Genomic DNA, 8,227 nt, shown 5'->3' with positions numbered 1-8,227 from the left:
AGACAGATGTTGGTATTCTTTGTTGCCCTAGTTTCTGAAGATGATCTCATCTTCCGCTGGTCAACACAACATTCACTTGACTCTACCGCTGGGTGCCCCTGGGAGTCCCCTGTTTATAGGGATCACTCTGCTGGGGGTCTTCGTGCTTTTAGCCTCATCCACTTTTCAGATTTCCATGTGGTTGGATTTTTCAGAAGTGGAATTATTGAGTCCAAGGTTATACTATATTAAAATTTCTCAGAAAGTGCTGATGTGAGCGCAGGTGGTGATAGTGATGCTTGTTTTGTTGATTGCACCACAGGCCATACAAACCTTTTTTTTGGGGGGGAGGTACCGGGGATTGAACTCAGGGGCACTTGACCCCTGAGCCACATCCCCAACCCTATTTTGTATATGATTTAGAGACAGGGTCTCATTGAGTTGCTTAGCGCCTGGCTTTTGCTAAGGCTTGCTTTAAACTCACCACCCTCCTGACTCAGCCTCCCAAGCCGCTGGGATTATTGGCGTGTGCCACCAGGCCTGGCTTCAAACCCTTTGTTTTTATTTTATTTTATTTTTGGTATTTGGGATTAAATCAAGGGACACTTTGCCACTGAGCCACATTCCCAGCTCTTTTTATTTTTTATTTTGAGAGAGGGTCTTGCTAAGTTGCTCAGAACCTTCTTGCATTGCTGAGGCAGAACTCAAACTTGTGATCCTCCTTGCCTCAGCCTCCCCCAGCTGCTGGGATTAACAGGTTGTGCGATGGCACCAGGCTATGACCCCTATGGTGTCCTTGTTCAAATCCAGTGATAGAGTCACTGGGACATGGTGTCCACTAAAAAGCTGCTCATATTCTCTGGGCTCTACAGCAGTGGTTCCCAAGGGGGAGCAATCCCCCTCCAACATCTGGCAACATCTGGAGATACTGGGATTGTCACAATTCCAGGGAAGAGCATGCACTTGGTGTGTAGTGAGTAGAGACCAGAGGTGCTGCTAAATATCCTACGGGCACAGGAGGCCCCTGAACAAGGAAGCCTGGAGTGTCGAGAGTGCTGAGGTAGAGAACCCTCTTCTAGAATCTAGAGGTGCATTTCCAAAACCCCATTTCTTGACACATTAATGTTTCAGGATAAGTTATCAAGAACAATTAGGCAAGAATTCTTAGCTCTGTGAAGAATGGATCCGTCAACCCCTATGAGATGCTAAGAATGGCTCTGGGCAAAGAGCAAACTCCAACATCTAATATCGGTTACTGTTTTTATTAATTCTAAAAACGTTAGTTACTATTTTTATTAATAATATGTTTAGGTCCCTGACTGGTGGGTGCATCTCTTGGGGATTTCCCTATGCATATCAATTCAGCAAAAACTTGAAGACTTCTCTAGTATAGAAACTCAGTACATTTAGAATTGATTCGAATTTACTTGACGGAGAGTCCCCCTTTTATCTTGATTTTTGAGACATCTGTTGCCATCTTCAGGAAGGATTTTGTCTCAGCAATGCTGGAAAATGTTGTACTAAAGCAGATTTGGTAAATTAGAACCAACTCTTACCTGCTGCCTGTGAACTAAGAACAGCCTTTATATGTTTAATTGAAGAATAAAAATAAAAGAAGAACAGTATTTCATGACTTGTGAAAAAAAAGTGAATTTCAAATTTCAGTGTTCTTGAGTGACATATGTTGAGAACCCAGGCAGTCTCTTTTGCTTACATGTTGTCTGTAGCCATACGTAAGATGGGGTAATGATTGTACCAATCTTATGCCTTTGGAGATATTTCATTAAGTTTTCCCATTAAGAGAAGCCAGGTACATAGTAAATGCTCAGTAAAATTTTTGTCATTCATCAAGGTGGAAAAGCATTAGAGGCTGACTGTTGCTTTTACAGGTGGTCTTATGGTTTTCTATCAGGTATCCCTCTCCTCTGGATTAGTTATGTCCTTTCTGGGAGTTTCTGGAGAAGTACATAGCTTTCCCCAGATCAGATCCTATCTTCCCTTATGGCAAGGTGGCTGATGGGCTGGCTCTGGAGGTTTCCAGCTGGTGGAGACCAGTTTGCTTTAAGAACTGGGAGCTTTTCTTACTTGCTATCTTGGGGCTTGGTCATAAGTTGAACACTTTGAAATTGTAACCCAAACCCCTCGTTAGCTCTACGCTGAGTAATATTGCTGCCAAAGAGCTGACTGCAATTGAGTCAGCCATCAGTCACACCTACGTCCCTGAAGAAGATGGGTGAATGCCCTTCACAGGTAATGTTGCCATGATGAAAATTTCTCACCTAAGGAGCACCTTCCATGCCAATGATTTTACATCTCCAGACACACATTGCACCTAGTTTGGTACCAGGGCTGGGAAACTCATTTCACATGGCATCCAGTGGTAGATGCAGCTGGCTGTGTGGACCAGCTGATGTCTGCTGCCGTGGTGCAGCGTGCAGCCACTCCAGGTAAATCTGGGACTTTATTTACAAAAGCACTGGAAGGTACATTGGATCAGAGGGCGGCAGGGTTCAGATTCAGGACCCACACTAAGGGGGCCTGCCTTCCTTGAGCCCTCTGGCCTCTCCCAGGACCCCGTTTCTGCAGCACGTCCTTAGATCAGTACCTGCTCCTGAACGCATGGCTGCTAGCTAGTCTGCTGGGGGCAGGTAAGTTGGACAGAAACAGAGAATGCTTCTTTTCTTCTTCCTGTTTCTGCGAAAGTCCCAGGGAAGATTTCCATTGGCTGCTCTTCAATGAAATGCTAATCACTGAGCCAATCACAGTACCCAGGAGATGCTGAGCTCTGATTGGTCAGGTCTGGTGGAGGATTCAGCCACACCTGGTTCATATCTATTGAGCACTGGTTCCTGGAAGGAAGAGAGGAACGCGGGAGCAAATGTGTGGCTGCCAAATACACCAGGTTTCCTCGGGCTTTTCCTATCATTCCTCTTTTTTTTTTTTTTTTACAAAGGATCATGTGATCTACCAACTGTCTAATCTCTTCTTTCCAGTAGAAGAGAAATTCGACACTTGCATCTGTGCAGCCCTGTTAGAGGTGAATGTCGTACTCATTGCTCTTCCCAGGGAACTTGCACTTAAAGGAGAGCCGGGCCGGACGCATTGGGGCAGGCCCACCATCTCCGCAACTTGGGAGGCTAAGGTAAAGTGCGCCTGGGTTCAATCCAAATAAATGAATAAAAACTAAAAATAAACACATAAAAGAGAAATATTGAGGCTTGGGAGGTGGTAATGTTTCTTCAACATAAAAAAAAAGAAGCATTGTTGATGAAGGGGTGTCAGGCGACAGAGGGGATGGGAAAATTGGAGGTTGGAGAAGAGTTGATGGGCAGAACTGGGAACCTACCAGGGATGCCTCAAATCACACAAAAAGGATGTAGCAACCCCACATTTACTTTTCAGTGGGTCATTAACTTTGCGTTTGATTACACATCGAGCAGGAGGGGTGCCAGCTGTGTCTTTCTGTCACCAGATGCGGAAGGGGAGAGTGTCTCCATGGTTTGGGGATTGACAGTGTTTCCAAGCCAAAAAAAAAAAAAAAAAAAAATGGAGACACAAGATCAGACAAAAGAAATACGTGTAGCCTCTGTCTTGGAGGCTCTGTGGGAAATTTAAATGGGGCACTGACTATTTGCATCTTTAGAACATTCTTGGGTTTACAGAGGTGATGGATCAGAGTAGCTGCAACTTGGGACTGTATGAAATCTGGGGAAACAGGCTACCAAAATGGCTCTCTCCATAGATGTGGACTGTGGAAGGCATTTTCCTGGCCACAGCTTGGTCACTCACATCAGAGTCGCCCTTCAGTCTTGGCTTCATGCCAGGTCTTCTAGAAAGGTCTCCCCCACCCCACCCTCCAATCTCTCATCTGGATTTATTAGAAAACACTTCCAATTATTTGTTACTGCTGTATCTGTAGTTTTGAAGTGGGCAGGGTTCTGCTGGGTGGATTTTGTTCAGGGTTCCTCAGGCAGCTGTAGCTAGATGGGACTCCAGGGCCTTTCTCATTCATAGTTCTGATGGCTGGTACCGGTTGTCACTGGAACAACCAACTACACACATAGACTCTCCATGTGGCTGGAGTGTGGGGTGTACAGGTTGGGCAGGGGAGAGAGAAATTCTCCATTGTCTCATAAGACCTGGCCTTGGAGATCATGAAATGCCAAATTTTTTTTTTTTTTTTTTTGGTTCCAGGGATTGAACTCAGGGGCACTCAACCACTGAGCCACACCCCCAGCCCTATTTTGTATCTTATTTAGAGACGGGGTCTCACTGAGTTGTTAGCACCTTACTGTTGCTGAGGCTGGCTTTGAATTCGAGATCCTCCTGTCAGCCTCCTGAGCCGCTGGAATTACAGGTGTGTGCCACCATGCCCGGCATGAAATGGCACTTCTGCTACATTGTATTTATTAGAAATGAACTACTAAGTGTGGTCCACCTTCAAGGGGAGCTGGATTAGAAGGAATTTGCATTCCACTCTTGATAAGGGGAGCATCAAAACTTTGCAGATGTGTTTAAAACCCCCTGCAATGCCCCTTGGGTATTGCTTCCCTGACCTCAGCCTTAACCACATTGTTTTATCATCTGCCTGTTGGCCATCTTCCACAAGGGGCTTAATTCTGGGATTAAATTATAAACTGTTACCCTCATTAAATTCTAACTCTAATTTATTTAATTTTTATGTGGTACTGAGGTTGAACCCAGGACCCTGCACATGCTAGGCAAGCACTCTACCACTGAGCCACAATCCCAGCCCCAATTTATTTATTTTTAAGATCATCCTTTTTATTTTACTTTATTTTAGATATACACAACAGTAGAGTGTATTTTGACGTACTATACATACATGGGATATAACTTTCCATTCTTGTGGTTGAGTATGATGAGGAGTTACATGCTTGGGTATTCATATATGAACACAGGAAAGTCATGTCCAATTCATTCTACTGTCTTTCCTATTCCCCTCCCCTCTCCCTTCCCTTTGTTTCCCTTTGTCTAATCCAATGGACTTCTTTTCTTTCCCTTGCCACTTTCCCTTGTTGTAGGTTAGCATCCATAGAGCAGAGAGAACATTTGGCTTTTGTTTTTTTGGGGATTGGCTATTTCACTTAGCATGATAGTCTCCAGTTCCATTTATTTACTGTCAAATGCCATAATTCATTTCTCTTCATGGCTGAGTAATATTCCACTGTTACTACATTTTCTTTATCCATTATTCTGTTGATGGGCATCTAGGTTGGTTCCATAGCTTAGCTATTGTAAATTGAGCTCCTATGAACATTGATGTGGCTGCATCACTGTGGTATGCTGATTTTAAGCCTTTGAGTATATACTGAGGAGTGGATATAAATGGGTCAAATGGTAGTTTCATTTCAAGTTTCCTGAGGAATCTCCATACTGCTTCCCATAGTGGCTGCACCAATTTGCAGTCTCATCAGCAATGTATGAGTGTACCTTTTCCCCACATGTTTGACAACATTTATTGTTTCTTGTATTCTTGATAATTGCCATTCTGACTGGAGTGAGATGAAATCTTAGAGTAGTTTTGATTTGCATTTCTCTAATTGCTAGAGATGTTGAACATTTAGATTTTTTTTTTAATTGTAGTTGGACACAATACCTTTATTTTATTTTTTTAATTTAATTTTTTAAATGTGGTGCTGAGGATCGAACCCAGCGCCTGGCACATGCTAGGTGAGCACCTCGCTGCTGAGCCACAACCCCAGCCCCACCTGAACACTTTTTCTTATGTTTGTTGATGGATTCTATTTCTTCTTCTGAGAAGTGTCTGTTCAATTTCTTAGCCCTTTATTGATTGGGTTATTTGTTTTTTCCGTGTTAAGGTTTTGAGTTCTTTATGTGTCCTGGAGATCAGTGCTCTATCTGAGGTGTGTGTGGTGAAGATTTTCTCCTGTTCTGTAGGTTCTCTGAGGCAATTGTTATTGTCCCTAGTTCTTAGCTGAGGAACAGCACACATCGAGGTTAGGTAAGTTATTAAAAGTTGCACAGCGAGGAAGTACCTAAGTGGTGATTGGACCTAGGTCACCTGATCTTTTTAGATACAGCCCTGGGAGATTCCTGCTGACAGCCCCTGACTTTGCAGCTGTGCGCTTCCAGTTTCTGGGAAATGGGAATCCCCTCCCCCTCCCCCCAGGCTAAGGGCCCTTTGTTCAAGGATGGCCTTGGCTTTGCCTGGCAGGGCCACATTCTCTCATCCCTCCTCACTTGCATGCCTAAGGCCCTGGAGGGGGCCTGTGAAGGATGTGAGATGGCAGATTCCAAGGGCCCAGAATTCTGGAAGATGACAGGCTGACATTATGGGATGTAGTGGTTGAATTGTGCCCCCCCAAAACAAAACAAAACAAACCCAAAACAAAACAAGAGGTGTGTCCTCTTGGAATTTCCCAGTGTGACCTTTGGAAGGTCACACAATTACAATTAAGGAAGGATCTCAGATGAGGTCATGCTGGAGTCGGGTGGGCCCATGGGGTGGAAAAGGGGGAGACCTACAGAGACACAGGGAAGAGAGACAGAGGTGGCAGTGACAAGCTGCATACCAGGAGCTACCGGAAGCTGGAAGTGGCCAGGGAGGACCCTCCCCAGAGCCCCGAGGAAGCATGGCCCTGGGTATACCCTGGGTTTGGGCTTCTGGCCTTCAAAACCGTGAGAGAAGACGTTTCTGTTGGCTCAAGCCACCCAATGTGTGGTGCCTTGGTAGAGCAGCCCTGGAAAGAAGAATACAGAGGACATCGCAGATGAGTTAGGAGACACGGGAAGCCGCTCTCTCTGCCCTCTCCCCGTCTGTGACTGTGTCACAGGCCTGCGGAACCTCTGTGGGCTGGACAGTGGAGGCCTCGGCTCTGTCTGGATTCTGAGCAGCTTTAACACAGGTGCACACAGTGACATACACTCTGTGACAGGCATGTCCCCCCACTGCCATCGCTGGCCTGGCTTCCTCTCTTCCCTCGGCGTGAGGGTGCCCAGCAGGCCAGCAGCCCTGGCCTCCAGCTGACAGGGGGTGACTTGAGAGGCTTGTGCTTGCCCGAGCGCAGGGCGGGGGTCATGGTTTCCTGTTGGAGAAGAGTTTCAGGGTTTGATAAATGACTGTTTAATGCTGGCGGCGCAGCCGGCTAATCATTGGGAAGCTACAATCATCATAATTAGAGAGGCTGAGGGCTCAGCCCCTCGGTCTTGCTGGCCTCGGGGGCTGGTCTTCTCCTGCTGACCCTTTCCGGGCCTGGGCACAGGAGGAAGCTCAGGTACCATCCAGAAAGAGGCAGTTTCTATGGAGAGCTGCAGGGCCTCCCTCGGGAGGGGGTGCAGACCTGGGTGAGGGCCGGAGTCACCCAGCAAAGAAGGAACAGGGAGGGAGAGTGGCTGACACAGTCCATCGGGTCCCAGGACACTGTTGGGCCCTAGGCCAAGGGCGTTCAAAAGGGCGGCCCCGGCACAGTGCAGAGCATCATGGTCTCTCGGGATATTTTGATTTTTCAGGAGAGACCAAAGGTCCATGTATTTGTGTGTGATAAAATACAGGGAGCATACAATTTTCAGCTTTGACCATTTTAAGTGTACACTTCTGTGGTATTAAGTGCATTATTCTTATTTTTTTGAGACTGGGGATTGAAGCCAGGATCACTCTACTGAGGAGCTACATCCCCAGACCTTTTCCTTTTTTTTTTTTTTTTTTAAATCCAGAGTCAGGGTCTTGCTAATTTGCCCAGACTGGCCTTGAAATTGGGATCCTCTGCCTCTGTTTTCTGAGTAGCTGGGATTAGAGGTGTGTGCCATTGTGCCAGCCTGGGCTTCTTAGACACCTCCTCAGCTGCCTTCTGTTGGACAGGCCAACCACTAAGGCTGGCCCAGATTTAAGGGGAGAAGTCAGATCCCAACTGTCGCTGGAGGAGCAGCACAGAGCTCGAGGCCATGGTGAACCTCCCACACCTTCTTTCCCTCGCAGGTGTCTCCATTTCTGGGTCACTGGGTATGTGCAATACGATTTGAATTTTTAATGTGAAATTCACATCCAAGATAGATGCACAAATTTACATGCCCCACACCAGGGCATGGGGATGTGAGGGTCTCCCTCTCTGGTCGAACGTGGGTATTCTTACTTCTCCAACTTCTTTCCAGTCTGATAATTAAACATCTCACCATTTTCTATTGCATTTCTACCCAACTGGCAGATAAAAACATGACCTCTGGGGTCAGGTAGAACTGAGGTCCTCGTCTATCGCTTACCTCTAAG

The sequence above is a fragment of the Marmota marmota genome, unplaced genomic scaffold (assembly GCF_001458135.2).
Source record: "Marmota marmota marmota unplaced genomic scaffold, marMar, whole genome shotgun sequence".
Taxonomy (NCBI): Eukaryota; Metazoa; Chordata; class Mammalia; order Rodentia; family Sciuridae; genus Marmota; species Marmota marmota.
The sequence above is the reverse complement of the archived record's forward strand: the minus strand, read 5'-3'. Positions refer to the sequence as shown.